The sequence below is a fragment of the Mastigoproctus giganteus genome, chromosome 6 (genome assembly GCF_048544385.1).
Source record: "Mastigoproctus giganteus isolate SK-2022 chromosome 6, ASM4854438v1, whole genome shotgun sequence".
Taxonomy (NCBI): Eukaryota; Metazoa; Arthropoda; class Arachnida; order Uropygi; family Thelyphonidae; genus Mastigoproctus; species Mastigoproctus giganteus.
In genome coordinates this window covers 145,960,304-145,976,812 of record NC_143580.1, presented here as the reverse complement: position 1 = coordinate 145,976,812, position 16,509 = coordinate 145,960,304, and the positions used below count along the sequence as shown (strand labels likewise).

General features: G+C 37.1%; 1 protein-coding gene across 1 annotated transcript in view; it reads left to right on the top strand.

Moving 5' to 3' along the window:
- LOC150084638 (BTB/POZ domain-containing protein 6-B-like) overlaps positions 1–15,311 on the top strand; it is a 171,886-nt gene extending 156,575 nt beyond the window's left edge. Inside the window, exon 4 of the mRNA XM_090376521.1 lies at positions 14,942–15,311. The gene's annotated coding sequence lies outside the window, so the exon portion shown is untranslated. The remainder of the gene's footprint in view (positions 1–14,941) is intronic.
- The last annotated feature ends 1,198 nt before the right edge of the window (positions 15,312–16,509 follow it).

Sequence of the window (16,509 nt, the reverse complement as noted above, 5' to 3'; positions counted from 1 at the left end):
CACTCGTCATAAAAGAAGCATATTTTCAGTCAGAAAACTTTGGACTGTTCTCAACAGTTTGGGGTCTTAGGCATTGGCTGTCCTCTTAACACGATCGATTGGATGACTTGGGCTCACTGGTTCTTGACTTGCTTGTACTCATCCTGCCTCTCCCCTCTTCTCTGGGCCTCCCAGGGGCCTGCTTTTATGTCAGAAATTCTCCCAAAACATTTGGACAATTGTGGCATATGATTGGACATTGAGGTGAGAACTCAGGTCCCAAGTGCTTGGTTGGCACATGATGGAAAAAGCAGAAAAGGGGTGACTAATTACCCCATCACACCCGCCACACGTCACGTGCATCTGAAATGTATAAACAAAACTTCTGTATCTCCTTATTTGGGAATAGAAGGACGTAAGTGCCCAAGCATATACCTTATATGTTTGGGCACTTACGTAGGCTAAAGGTATACACTTATTCAAGTGAGAATTAGTCTCTTCCCCTCTTTTAGTCACACATTAACATTTCATATCGCGTACAAGTTTGTGCAAATGGAGCATATTAGTACACAGCAATTCTAAAAACGGCATCATTTTAGTTATATCTCACATTGTGAATACCTTCACGAGTTGCCATAATATTGCACTATTTCGAATAAGTAAAGCTTCACCAGTGGCAAAGACTATTGTTACTTATGAGAATAGTCAGTGAAGTGTTACTTATTCGAAGTAGTGCAAGATCATGGCAACTCTTTGTGAAGGTATTCATAATATGAGATATAACTAAACTGATGCAGTTTTTAGCTTTTTTTAGAATTGCTGCGTAATAATAGGCTGCATTTGCACTAACTTGTACATTGTTTAATTCTTTCACAGCCTCAGGCTTAAGCCCTTAAAGTGCTCTAGTCCATTTTATATCTCTTTGAGACTCTTCAGTGTTTATAAGAATCAACTAACTTTTCTGACCCATATCTTTCAGCAGAAATTGCTATTTTTTTGAATAAACTTGCACTCCTCCTAGCAAGCTTATGTAGATTTTTCTACCTAGTTATGAGTGGGGTTTTCAATACCTCTAAACAACACTTTTAATAACATTCACTTAAAATATCTGGTTTTCCTTTTAACTGTTAGAATACTAGTGAATATGGTTTTGTATAGATTAAAAAAAGGAAGTAATTAAACAACTAAGAATTAATTTATAGTAGAAAAATTAAATGAGGAGGGGGTAGTAAAATTAAAGGGGGCAGGGAACCGAAAAACTCAGCTCGTAACATAGGGCAGACAGTACACTATAGTAATCATTGGCAGGAAATGATCATGCAGTCATTAGTTGGAAGATAAAGGTAAAGGTGCATGTTACCTTTACCTTTAGCATGTTTTAGTTTCAGGAAAGTGGACTATGAGAGTTGCTAAGATCCTACATGGCATCTATCATTTAGCACCTTTAAAGAAATAATCACAGAAGCCACAAATGCATATATATCATTAAGAAAATATAGTATCAGTATTGGCAAATGATAGAAGAAAGCAAATTTTTTTTTTTTTTTTTTGGTATAAGCATCTGCCAGAAAAAAAAAAAAAACCTTTCCATCACCACTTTGCTTATTGGAGGCTTGAAGTGATGAAACCCATGTTTAGTCTGTAGAGCAAAGTTTCTGGCATCCCCTCCATACTTCTCCTTCAACCCATGCACGGTACTAAGTAGTATAGGTTTCGATACCTTTCGTGTTTTGAGTTTTCATAAAAAGAAAAAAAAATACTGAGATGGATGAATACTGAGCTGCTGATCAGTCTAAGAACAGAAAAAGATTGTATGGAAAAGTTAAGAGTGATTGAAAATACTGAAGCCTATATTTAGCTATAAGGTGATTTGTAATAGCACCACAGAAAAGGATAGGATACAAAGGCTGAGAATGAGAAAGCACTGGCTAAGAGAACAAAGAATGGGGACAAGGAATTTTTCATAGTAAATACAAACTTAAAAGAAAATGAATTGGATCCATCTCTTATGTAATGGTTGTGGAAAAGTCTAAGATAACCCAGCTAATGTTGTTGACAAATTAACTAGTTTCTTCACATCAATCTTTACTCACAAAAGACCCTTTGTGGTGAGAAGGGGGCCTCACCACATTGCACCGTCTCAACATGAAGGGGCTATGCAGTGAGGCTGAGATATATGAAATTAGTGATTACCAAAGTACAGATGATTGTTTATTAGGAAACTTTCAAGCCTAAAGGGAAGTAAGACTCCTAGAGTTGATTGCACATACCCAAGTAATTTTGAGGGAGGTAACCAGAGAATACATTGAACCATTAAGGTTAATTATGAGGACATCAATAACTTGGGAGATGTTCCTTTGGACTGGAATAAAGACGGTTCCAAAAGTGAGTTGGGTAACTACAGACCAGTCTTTAATGGTTGCAAAAATCTTGGAGGCAATCATTAAGAGTGCAATCCAGGGGACTCGTGAAGACACACAATATTGTTTTGTTAAGGGAAAAATCATGTTTAACTAACCTAGTTAGCAATTTTGATACAGTTACTCATGAATTGACTGTATGGAATTCTTTTAATACCAGTTGTACCCAATGCAACATATGCCATTTTCGTAAATAGTTTAATCTAGATCCTTCAGTCTTCACCATTCTTGTTTAGCGGTGATATAATTCTACAGCAGTCACCTGTGGGATATATGCATATGTCTCTATTTGCAGATGGTTCCCCGTCTTCTCCAAAAATATTGCAGCAACCTCCATTTTGGATGTAGGTGCTTTATATCATCTCCTATCTAAGTCTGGGTCTTCTATAAATGCCATCTGCACATTCATTGTTGGATTGACCTGGGTTATTTGATGCATTCATTTATATGACTATGCAAATGGTTAACTTGTCGCAGCATCTCGTCCAATTGTTTCCTTATTTTGGCTGTACACCCTTGGTTTGATTTTTTTTCGAGCTGTTTTGTTGTTGCCTCATTAGAATCGAAAATATAAAGTTGTCCATATCCTGGCTTATTTGCCTCGTTTAGATATAGCTCTGAGTCCAAATGGTAAACCTGACTGTGTATTCTAAAACAGTATGGACCATTTCCAGGTGGTTATTTAATCTCTGCACCTATTGATGCAAGCACCATTGCTGAGTTGTACTCTTGTATGTTCTCTGTAGTTGTTTGCTTCACGTGTATCTCCTGTAAGCAGCTCTCATAATAGAGTAGGTGTCTCAGACAATGGGTCAAGTGAAACCTTTTCCATCATGACAGCATGTAGTGTATCTATTTGATATTTTAACTCATGTCCCCAATAATATCTTGCATTGCAATACTCACAGGTGTAACACATTTCCTATGTCATGCTCTTCCACATTAATTACAGCTTGTTGATTATTTGCATCCGGTACTTCTATTTCATTAGTCCTACTGCATCTTCTCATTTCCGATCTTGCTTCTCTTTCTTCAATGTTCTGTCCATCTTCGTAATCATAGTCTCATTTCGGTCTCTTAGTAACGTTTCTAACAGAGAGGGCGCTGACTCTCTTTAAAAATTACAGCTGTGAATTACAGGCTCCGAAAAAGCGATAAGTGTTTGCTTTTTATTTACCTAATTGTTATTTTATATTGTACTTTATACGTAGTCTTATAGTTACGCTGGTTATTTTTAATTTAGATAAAGAGATTTTGTAGATTACTACTTAATATACGTAAAACCATTATTTCGTTCGAATCTTGCAGCCATTGTTTTTGTATAGAGTAGTAGGGAATTCAAATTTTTAATTTTGGTAACTAGGTAGCTCTAACGTATAATTATATAGTGTAATACGCATCACTGCATTTAGGATTCTATTAGATAGCGTAGTATTGACAATTAATTAATTAAATTTATTGATCTTATTAATTTAAAATATCATGCCCCAGACTAGAGCAGCAAAAGCAACGGACACAAAGTGGCAGGAGTGCTGCGACTCCGAGGAGAACTGAGGGGGGGGGGGCGATTCTCCAACGCATCACAGCCTAAAAAAATGTGCAACCTGTGAAATGTTTGCCAAACTCTCAGGAACAGAACATGATCTAGCCAAGGAGGATGTCTTTGTGTGTGCCAGGTGCAGAGAGTGTCTAGAAATTAGGCATCAACTCAGCGTTCTACTGGGTGTCTATGAGAGCTTGAGGTTTAGAGCAGATGCCCTCGAAGAAATTAATATGAGGGGCCCGTCAAGCTCTCAGCTGCTTAACTGAATTCCAGAGCTCACTCCTGGGCATCAGGCAACACAGCAGCAATCTCCAAGGCAGAATGCGCTGGTCCCAAAGGAACTAGTTATTGTTGGTGACTCTATTGTCAGGGAGACGGGGAATATATTGTGTAAAAAGGATGGATGGAACACGACCAGGGTATGTCTGCCAGGGGCAAACGTTGATGACATTGTAAAGCATATATCATCTTTTAAGGGCACAAAAGGTGATGTTGTACACGTTGGCACCAATGACATTAAGAGTAGAAGATCTGCAGATTTACTTAACAAGTACAGGTCAATGTTGCAAAAAAGTCGTGAATTAGGCTTAAATTTGAAAGTATCTGCAATTCTGCCCATACACGATAGGAGGAAGTACATGATGAGAGCCTTGTCAATCAATTCGGCCCTGGAGGGAATGTGCAAGGCTCAAGGGGTAGAATTTTTTTCAGCCTGGTCTGTGCTTGTTAACAGGAGAGACTGCTTCTACAGGGATGGGATACACTTAAATAGAAAGGGTACAAGAATATTTGCTGATGCTGTCGATTCAGTGTTAGGTAGGTTGGAAAACTGCTAGCTTGGGGGGGGGATTCACAGACTAAAAGGTTAAAAGTAGCCGCAGGCAGAGGTGAACATGATTCTTGAACAACTTCTATTAGGATAAGTAGTGACCTGGAGCGAGGGGTGCTGGGGGTTTCAGGGACTTATGGCAGTCATCGTGAAACAGGTGGGTATATGGGATGTGTCAGGGTAATTAGGAATAGGTGCATGTATACCAATGCTAGAAGTATAGTAAATAAATTTGATGAATTTGAAGTGTCGGTCAAGACATCAAAGGCAGATATTGTTGAGATATCAGAGATGTAGTGTGTCACACTGATATTAGGAATGCAGAATTGGAATTTGGGGAGTACAATGTGTATAGGAAGGGAGGAGGTGTCGTGCTGTTAATTAAGAAAAACATAAAATCAAAAGAAATGCATCCAGTTGATATAGATGAACAGTGCACTGTTGAGTCAGTTTGGTGTGACATAAGCACTGCAAAAGCAAAAATAAGAGTAGGAGTGTGTTATAGGCCTAATGACCCGAATGAGTACAATGAACAATTGTACAGAGAAATAGTGGGCTAATAAATCAGAATATCTTATAAGGGGGATTTTAACTTTCGAGATATTGACTGAAACTTGTGGATTGGTCATTCACACACTAGTAAGACTTTTGTGAATTTATTGGATGATTGTTTTCTGCAGCAGCATGTTCGAGAAGGAACCAGAGGGTAATATTATTGATCTGGTTATCAGCAGTGATCATTCGTGTGTTAAGAATTTGCAGATAAAGGAACCACTAGGTGGCGGTGATCATTCATGTATTAAGAATTTGCAGATAAATGAACCACTAGGTGGCAGTGATCATAGTGTACTGATGTGGGATTTACTTAAAGATATAATTACCATCAGGGATAAAGGAAGGGGTTTTTGCTTCCATAAAGGTGAGTACCGTGGTCTCAGAGAGTTTTTAAATTCTGTACAGTGGATTCAACTGATGATGTTACCAACAGTAAATTCTAAATGGGAAGCATTCAACGAATTAATCGTGGAAGCTATTAAAAGTTTCATACCTATTAAATATTTTTCAATGTTTAGGCCTAAATGGTTATCAAATGAACTAATGAGACTAGTGACAGAGAAGAAAAATGCATGGGATGCATATAAATTATCAAGTGACTCAGAAGCCTCTGGCACATATAAGGTAGTCTGTAATCAGGTCACAAAGGAAGTCAGGCAGATTACGAGAAATCTTTGGCAAAATATGCTAAGAAAAACCAATAATTTCTTTAATTTTTTTTTTTTTTAATGAAAACCCTAAACACGAAAGGTATCAAAACCTATAGTACTTAGTACCGTGAATGAGTTGAAGGAGAAGTATGGGGGGGGGGGATGCCGGAAACTTTGCTCTAGAGACTAAACATGGGTTTCACCACTTCAAGCCTCCAATAAGCAAAGTGGTGGTATTTCACCTTATATAAACTCTAAAAGGAAGGGGATGAATCTGATTGGTCCTCTTGATATCGATGGTTCGACTGTTGATGATCCTGCTCAGATAGCAAACAAACTGAATGAGTATTTTGCATCTATATTCACACGAGGAGTTATTAAGGTTTGAAAATGGCAGAAGGTTATAAAATTGTGGCAGGGTGCGTAATGATTTTGTAATAACTGAGAGCAAAGTGGAGGAGAAATTGTTGAAGTTAAGCATATGAAAGGCACCTGGGGTGGATGGGATCTATCCAGTTATATTAAAGGAGGCAGCAAAGCAGAAACTAAGCAAACACTTAGCCATAATTATGAGAGCATCCTTGGACTCAGGGGAGGTCCCCACGGACTGGAGATGTGCAAATATATCCCCAATTCACAAAGGGGGATCGAAGGGTGACACGAGTAATTACAGACCAGTTAGTTTAACTTCTGTTCCGGGTAAAATAATGGAGTCACTGGTTAAAGATGCATTGCAGGATCATCTAGACGAGACTGCAGCAATAATTCAGACACAGCATGGATTTGTTAAGGGAAAGACTTGTCTGACAAATTTGATAGGATATTATGATGTGGTTACAAAGGAACTGTATGCAAAAAATAATTTTGATATCATATATTTGGATTTCAGGAAAGCTCTTGACACTGTTGCGCATGGAAGATTATTGTACAAATTGGAGCAGAATGGTATTAAGGGCAGGTTGCTACAATGGACTCTTCGTGGACTAATGTTATTAGTGGAGTCCCACAGGGTTTGGTGTTGGGTCCACTGTTGTTTTGTATATTTATCAATGATATTGATGAAGGTATATCAGGCTTAGTGTCAAAGTTTGCAGATGATACAAAGGTTGGAAGGGTTGTTAATAACAGTAATGGCAGTGTGCTACTGCAATTTGGGCTAATCTAGATAATTTGGGCAGATGGGCTAAGAAGTGGCAACTGAAGTTTAACCTTGACAAATGCAAAGTACTGCATGTGTAGAAATAACCCCAGAGAAAGGTATCAACTGTGTGGTACTACACTTAAGATGGTTGAAAATGAAAAAAACCTGGGAGTAATTGTGCAGTCAGATATGAAGTTTTCTGAGCAATGCAGACAGGCTGCCAGGCAGGTCATGGGGTATTGTCAATGATATATAGGAATTTTTCTAGCAGGAAGGGTGCCTCCGTAGCCAGGTGGGAAGGAGCAGCAGTGCGTAGCACACGCTTCTTGATTAGACCAGGGTTCGAGCCTGTCACCACCAAATACGGAGGATGCGGAAAGGTCATGGAATGGCCACTGCATATCCCGGAGCAATATGGCCTTAGTTGCTAATGCTCCTAAAAACCAAAAAAACAACAATCTAGCAGGAAAAAGGAGGTGATTGTCCCTCTGTTTAAGGCAATGGTCAGGCCACGCCTTGAGTACTGTGTGCAGGAGGCCTCATTTTAGGAAGGATGTAGATTTGCTTGAGCATGTTTTTTTGAGCGGAAGGGTAACAAGATTAGTGAATGAGGGATCCTCTTACCAGGAGAGGCTTTAGTTCTGGAAATTGCAGCAGCTGGAGACTAGGCACCTGTGCAGTGATCTGATTGATGTGTATAAGGCCTTGAATGGGTTGAGCATGCTGAATTCTTATGGGATCCTTCCACTCGTTCAGATTATGAACCTAAGGGGGCATAAATTCAAATTAAGAAAAAACAGATGTAGAACAGATGTGCGGAAATTTGCCTTTAGCTAGCGGGTGGTTAATTGCTGGAACAAACTTCCATCTGTCGTTGTGGAAGTTGATAGGTTAAATAAATTTAAGGAGGAACTGGACAGGCATTTGGAGGGAATGGTGTGATTTTTTTTTGGCTGATGCTGCATAAGCTCATACATTTGCTTTCTTGCATCACATGCCACTACTACTACTACTATTTCATTAGCATTTCTTCTACATTTTCTCAAAGTTTTTACACACTGTTCAGCCATTTTTCACTTCTTAACTAATAGCATTATCAGTTTATGTATAAACATTATCAGTTTATTGAAATTGGAGACAGATAAAATAAACATACATTGATAGTTTTCAGGCATAGGTTGCCTTTCTTCAGTTAAAAAAATGTTAGTACAAAAAGTAATAAAAGAATCCCCAGTATGGTGGTTATGTGAGATGAATTGTGTGAATGGGTGCTGGCAACAATTAGCAGTTGGAAAATTTGGGCAGCATACCTAAGCATTTTATATATATAGATAGTTTATTTGGATTTCAGATTTTACTGTGTCAACTGATTATTTAGTTCTTTGTGAGAAGATTTTATAGGGGCAATTTTTGAGATGGTTTGAACAACAAAAAGTACTTAAAAATGTCCAAAAGTTTTTTGTAAAAAAAAAAAAAAAAAAAAAAATGCTAGAAGGCATGAATTTTTGCTAAGCAGTTTAGTTTTTCAGAAGTTATGACAATTAATTTTTATTTATTTGTCTTGAAGATTAGTGCTTAATCACATATTTGCTATATAAAACTGCTACTTTTTTTTTTTTTACAGTCATCTTCTGCATCACACAATGGTGTATTAGAGTAAATTTACCCCAGGGGCTGAGCCCCTGGTGAGTATGGGCTTGGCACACCCAGGGTCCTGAGCTGGATATCATCATTCTTCTCTTTCTTGGTGATTCCCTTCTATTTATTTCTCTCTCTCTCTCTCTCTCTCTCTCTCTCTCTCTCTCAGGGTAACTCGGGATTTTTTTTTTTTTTTTTTGGCTGGTGCAGCATAAGCCTTAGGCTTTCTTGCACCATGTAGCTAATAATAATAATAACTTCTGTATTAGAAACTGTTGCTTATTTTTTAATGGAAATTTCTGCTCTTCTACATTGCAGAATTTTATTTCACTGTAAAGAAAGTGGTAATCATATACAGTGTGCCCTTATGTAAATCATGAAACCAAAACCTACAGGCATAGGTGATGATGTGACATTGCTCTTATTGATGCTGTATGTGTACATAAAAAAAAAAAAAAAAAAAAAAAAGTGCAGCCATTATCAACCCACTGAAGCCTCCTCAACAATTCATGCTAAAGGAAATGGACCATAATCTGCCACGCTGGTCCAGTGCGGGTTGGCAGATCGACGGAATTCAGCAGTCAGGGGCTTGAACCTCGGTCTACTCAAAGAGCGTGCGCTACTGCACTCCTGCTCCTGACCACTCGGCTACGGAGGCATAGAAGACCTTTATTATGTAACTGAGCCTTTCTTTGTTCCAGTTTCATGTTCTGCAGATTTGTTTCGTGTTCTGCAGATTTGTTCTCTGTAAATAATGCAATAATAGGGAATCACATTTGCTATAATAAATTGAAGGGGTTGAATTTGAAAGTGTCTGCAATTCTGCCCAGACACGATAGGAGGGAGTATATGATGAGAGCCTTGTTGAACAGTTCGGCCCTGGAAAGATTGTGCAAGGCTCAAGAAGTAGAATTTTTTTCAGCCTGGTCTGTACTTGTTAACAGGAGAGACTGCTTCTACAGGGATGGGATACACTTAAATAGAAAGGGTGCAAGAGTATTTTCTGATGCTATCAAGGCAGTGTTAGGTGGGTCAGAAAACTGCTAGCTTGGAGGGATACAAAGACTAATAGATTAACAGTAGCCACTGGCAGAGGTGAAAGTGATTCTTGAACTGCTTCTATTGGAATGAGCAGTAGCCTGGAAAACAAGATGCAGGGTATTTCAGAGACTGCTGGGACTCATTGCGGTACAAGTAAACACAGGGGTTGTGTTAGGGTAGCTAAGAATAGGAACAGGTACATGTATACTTGCATGTACATGTACACCAATGCTAGGAGTTTGGTAAATAAATTTGATGAATTTGAGGTATTGCTCAAAACATCAAAGGCAGATATTGTTGGGATATCAGAGACGTGGTGTCACACAGATATAAGGAATGCACAACTGGAATTTAGGGAGTACAATGTGTACAGAAAGGATAGATAGGAAGGGAGGAGGGGTTATGCTATTAGTTAAGAAACACAAAATCCAAGGAAGTGAAGCCAGCCAACATTGCTGGGCAGTGAAGTGTCGAGTCAGTTTGGTGTGACATAAGCATTGGGAGATCAAAATTGAGAGTAGGAGTGTGTTATAGGCCAAATGACTCTGATGAGTATAATAAGAAACTGTACAGTTTCTTATTAGACTATAAGAAACTGTACAGAGTGGGCAGTAAATCAGAGCGTCTTATAATGGGGGATTTTAATTTCCCAGATATTGACTGGAATTTGTGGGTTGGTCACTCACACACTATCAAAGCTTTTGTGGATTTATTGGATGATTGTTTTCTACATCAGCATGTTCGGAAGGCAACTAGAGGGAGTAATACTCTTGATCTGATTATCAGTAGTGATTCTTCATGCATTAAGAAACGGCAGGTAAAGGAACCACTAGGTGGCAGTTATCACAGTGTGCTGAAGTCGGATTTACTCAAATAGGTAAGTACCATTAGGGGTAAAGGGAAGGGTTTTTGCTTTTGTAAAGGCGACTACGGAGGTCTCAGACAGTATTTAAATTCTATACAGTGGGACCAAGTGATGATGTCACCAACAGCAAATTCAAAATGGGAAGCATTCAAAGAATTAATCTTGGAAGCTACTAGGCTTTACATACCAACTAAGAAATATTGTACAAGGTATAAGCCTAAATGGATGTAAGATGAACTAATGAGACACGTGGTAGAGAAGAAAAATGCATGGGATACATATAAATTAATGGGTGACATGGAAGCCTATGATAGATATAAGCTGGTCTGTAACCAAGTCACAAAGGAGATTAGGCATGCAAAGGCAGATTATGAGAAATCTTTTGCAAAGGATGTAAAGAAAAACAACAAAGAATTCTTTACCTATGTAAACTCTAGAAGAAAAGGGATGAATCAGATTGGTTCAACTACTGATGATGCTGCTCAGGTGGCTAACAAACTAAATGAGTATTTTGCATCTGCATTCACCATGAGGAATTATTCAGGGAGAGAAATGCCAGAGGTGAGTTAAAGTGTGGCAATGAGATAGATGATTTTGTAATAACTGAGAGGAAAGTGGAGGAAAAATTGTTGAAGATAAACATAAAAAAGGCACCTGGGGTGAATGGGATCTATCCAGTTATATTAAAGGAGGCAGCAAAGGAAGTAAGCAAACCCTTAGCCATAATTATGAGAGCTTCTTTGGACTCAGGGGAGGTACCCATGGACTGGAGATGTGCAAATGTAACTCCAATTCACAAAGGAGGAACAAAGGGCGACAAGTAATTATAGATCTGTTAGTTTAACTTCTGTTCCAGGAAAATTAATGGAGGCACTGATTAAAGAAGTGCTGCAGGATCATCTAGACTAGACTTCAGTTATAGTTCGGACACAGCGTGGTTTTGTTAAGGGAAAGTCTTGCCTGACCAATTTGATTGGATACTATGATGTGGTCACAAAGGAACAGGATGCAGGGAATAACTTTGATATCATATATTTGAATCTTAGAAAGGCTTTTGCTACTGTTGCACATGGAAGACTGTTGAACAAATTGGAGCAGTGTGGCTATGGATAAAGGGATGGTTGAGTGGGAGAAGACAGAGAGTGGTAATCAATGGACACTGGTCATCGTGGACTAATGTTATTAGTGGGGTCACTCATGGTTCAGTGTTGGGTCCATTGTTGTTTTCTGTATTTATAAATTATATTGATGATGGTATATCAAGCTTAATGTCCAAGTTTGCAGACGATACGAAGGTTGGTATGGTTGTTAAGGACACTAATGACAGTACGCTGCTGCAACAGGATCTAGAAAAGTTGAGCAGATGGCCTGAGAGGTGGCAAATGAAGTTTAACATTGACAAATGTAAAATACTACATATGGGAAGCAGTAACCCCAGAGTGACATATCAACTGTGTGGTACAACACTGACAGTGGTAGAGAGTAAAAAGGACCTGGGGGTAATTGTGCAGGCAGATATGAAGTTTTCTGAGCAGTGCAGACTGTCTGCAAGAGTAGCTCATAGTGTCTTGTCAATGATATACAGGAATTCTTCTAGCAGGGATAAGGAAGTGATTATCCTCTTGTATAAGGCAATGGTCAGGTCACACCTTGAGTACTGTATACAGGTCTGGAGGCCTAATTTTAAGAAGGATGTAGAGCTATTTGAACAAGTACAGAGAAGGGCAACAAGATTAGTGAATGGGACAAAGGGTTGCTCTTACAAAGAAAGGCTTAAATTTTTCAAATTACAGTGTCTGGAGACTCAGACACCTGCGAGGTGATCTGATTGAGGTGTATAAAGTCTTGAATGGTGGGAGCATGCTCAATGCTGATGGGATTTTTCCTCTTGCTCAGAATAATCACCTGAGAGGGCATAAATTCAAATTGAGGAAAGACAGATGTAGGATAGATGTGCGAAAGTTTGCCTTTAGCTAGCGGGTAGTTGGTTGGTGGAAGAGACTTCCATCCGTTGTTGTGGAAGTCTGTTCCACCAACCAACTACGGATGGTGGAACAGACTTCCATCCGTTGTTGTGGAAGTTGATAGCCTAAATAAATTTAAGGCTGAGCTGGACAGCTATTTGGAACGAACAGAGGGGTGAAATGGGAATGGTTTTTTTTTTTTTTTTGCCTGATGCTACATAAGCTTGCTTTCTGGCATTGTATGCCTTTTCTAATGCTAATGGATTACTTTTCAAGAACTCAAAAGGTAAACTAAACTAAACCTGAAGCAACTTCTCACAAATTCCATGAACTGTGTCTTTCTGAAAAAGGTGAACAAATTCTTGGATTTTAAAAAGTGAGCAAAAATATATTTCTGTAAAAATATATATATATATATGTAATAAATTGTAAATATATTGTAATAATTCATGTATTCCTAAAAATTTCTTTAATTCAAATTTAGAATTCTGTTTTGCCTATAAGTTGATCTTAAAATTGTGGAATGATTTTTAAAGTTCCAAAGATTGAATTGCATGTCAGAATGTATAGTAATCGACAAGGTTTCATGAATTATCACAGAAACACAGGCTACTATTTTTCAAGAAACCATCTAAAATTTTTAGAGTTTCAGTGTTAATAGATTAATATAACTTAATGTTGTGTTCTATATTACTCTAATAATAGCATTGTTATTATGTAATAGTATCTAATAATAACAATGCTATTATTATGTTTTAGTTTAACATAATATTTGAAATAGTACAGTAACAATCTGCCATGATGTCTTGGATGTGCATTGTACCAGCAAGCAGTTTTCTGGCCAAGTTTGCATGTGTCAGTGGGTTAAGATGTGAAATTGGAGGATTAAACATGCTTTAGTTTCACATCTTGTGTGTGTATGTGTGTTAACAACCCTCTTATTTTGTCGTGTGGAATTTACACATGCTGAATTTATTCTTTTGTGATTTTTACTCTTCTGTACTATACTCCTAATGGATGGTAGTTATGTTTTAACATAAATAGATTTCTGTAATATTATTGAGATGAATTTGTAACTATAACTTTTAAGTGATGTAATAAATATTTTGATGCCTTGATTAGTAAAAATTAATGTAAGAGTTCTAAGCATTTGTTAAATATTGTTTTAATATGAGATACAACAGACATGGTTTTACTCAAGTTTGTTAATAGCAGAAATAAAAATATTGCATAGAGGAGGAGGTAAAAAGACATTTAATGGCTAGAGAAATATATAATATAAAATCCATTAACTATACTAGGTGTCAAATGTTGTAGTCTTGATGTGGACACCATCAGAGGAATTAATAAATGTAATAACACAATTATGTATTTGGATCTTCATTTTCAAAAAAAAAAAAAAAAAAATTACAAATAAGTACTCTACTGTAGTTCTGTAAGCACTAAGATACACAAATGTGGACTGGGCTGTAAATCATTTTGGTTACAGCTGAGAGCTCCTTAGTTATTCCGGAGCTGTCTGACAGTGATGTATATTGCCCTACTGAGAATTGTGATTTCATCTCAGATGGTCATGTGCTGGACCTGCAGAGAAGTCAGGGGAAGGGGAATTGCATGCTTTCTTTTAGGAAGAAGAGAAGGTGATGCTGACTACATCTTCTTACTTGCCACATTCAATCATCCCCACTCCTGTTTATGTGAGAAATGATTTGAATGTGGTAGGCCTAAGCAAATTCTTTTCTATTTGTGGTGTAAGTTGGCCAGAATCTTGGTCTGGTTCAAGATGTGGTCTTCTGAGTTGGAGTGGAAAGCCTGTCACTAGCAGCTGTGTTGCTTGTTCTGGTGCAACTGCAATTTTATTTTAGGTAGGATTTGCGGTCTGGAACAACTGTCCAAAGAATTTTTTCCCACTAAGAAAAATTATGCATTGGGCAGTCATACAACTGCTGCAAGCAGACTTAGCAACACCAGCACTTGAGGTAATATCAGTTCTCAGTAGGCCAGCATGCATCACTGCCAAATAGCTCTAGGAAGAGCTAACACTTATTGCAGGCTCTGATCAGCAGCTAGTTTATATGTCTGTCTGTCTGTCTCCTAGTCCTTACAGGACCACAGTATTTTTTGTCTCTTTTCTTATTTGTGCCGATGTGTAATATCCAAATATTTAATTATTTATTAATCTTCTGATGGTTTGAAAAGTGAGACTGCAATGTTTGGTACATACAGGGCAATCCATATACAATGAAATTACAGCATATCTCTATGTTGTCCTCTGTTCCCTTGCATATTATTTGATCTATATCCATTTTCTTTTAGACATTTTCTTCCAGATTGAAGGCTGAATACCAGAAATGCAATCCCAAATGGCTGTTTTAAGATCTTCAGTACTTTCTATCAGCAGCAGAGCACTGTTCTCCTTCACGAATCTCCCAAAATGAATAATTGCATGTTGGTGAAACCTGGGCTTCGAGGTGGCTATATTATATCAGATCAGATCCTTGTCTAATTCATTATTCACTTGAATATTATGTTAATATATTCATACTGCAGGAGCATGGTGTGCCAGTGCACCATCTTGCTGAAAGATGGTGCATTGGCTCACCATGATTGGTTTCAAGATTCCTCTTGCATGGTTGTGGAATGAACCACATTTGCAACATATTCAGTGTTTATATTCATACGTAGTATATACCACATAATGAAAACTTCCCTCAAGAAAATACAAATTACAAAAAAAAAAAAAAAAAAAAACCCACTAGGGAACGTGATAATTAAGTTAATCAAATTAAATTTTAAATTGAGTTACTGCATATTTTTCTAGTGATTAAGTGCCTTTTTACCATTAAAGTTGCATTTAATTTTGATAGTAAATTTTCAACATTTTACACTCTTCCCTTAATTATTGTAATTTATTGTATCCAGTTGTAATGTCTTGTATTTGAAAAAAATGTAATGGGCAGAAATTGTACTTTTGAAATGATGCCATTTTTTAAAGATGATATTTAAATAATATTTTTCTGGCCTTAAGAATTTGTACAGTATATATAGTTTTAAAAACTGCCCCTTGCCTAAATTTTAGGAGCAATGTTAGAATAAAGCTGTTATATAAAAATATATTTTGTATGTGAGTCAGCAGTTTGAAACAGTAAATTGTGTATTTACACACAATGTATGCATTCGATAAGTTGAGAGCTTAAGGTAAGGAATTAGAAACAAGTTAATAGCTGAATTCGTCTTGAGCTTTTTGTTTTGTATAGCTTTTATACAATATATTAAAGGTTACGTAATGGTCTGAAAAGACTTGGACCTAAATCTACATAATGGTGACTTTAAATAAAGAAGTTGATGAAAATAAATATGGCACACTCTATATCCATATTTGTTTGTATAAAGCTAGTTTTCAATTTTTTTCCGTAAAAGATCTTTTGTTTAGATAGGGTTCTACGTGAGATCTAGATTCTGAATTATTTCCCTGTAATTTGGTTATTTAATTGAGGCATAGTATTTAGATTAGGCTCTTACATTATTTTTAATTGATATATCTTACATAATTTATTTACTCTTAAACTATGTAAAGTAGAACATGGGTTATCTGTGGGTTTAGATTAACTGTGATCCCAGATATTTATTTATTTTTTTAAAATAATTTTAATGGAGCATATTACAGACTTTCTAACAAAATGATTTTTTGAAAACTGTTTAGTTTTTTTACATTTTAGAACACAACTACGTTCATTTGTTTATATGATTTTTTTTTTTTTTTTTTCACATGAAACATATACCTGTAACAATCTTAATAAAATATAATTTGGATTAACCTTGTTTTTGAGTTTTTAGTTCTAGCTTTCCTTGGTTACCACAGATAATTAACGCTCTGCTGTGCT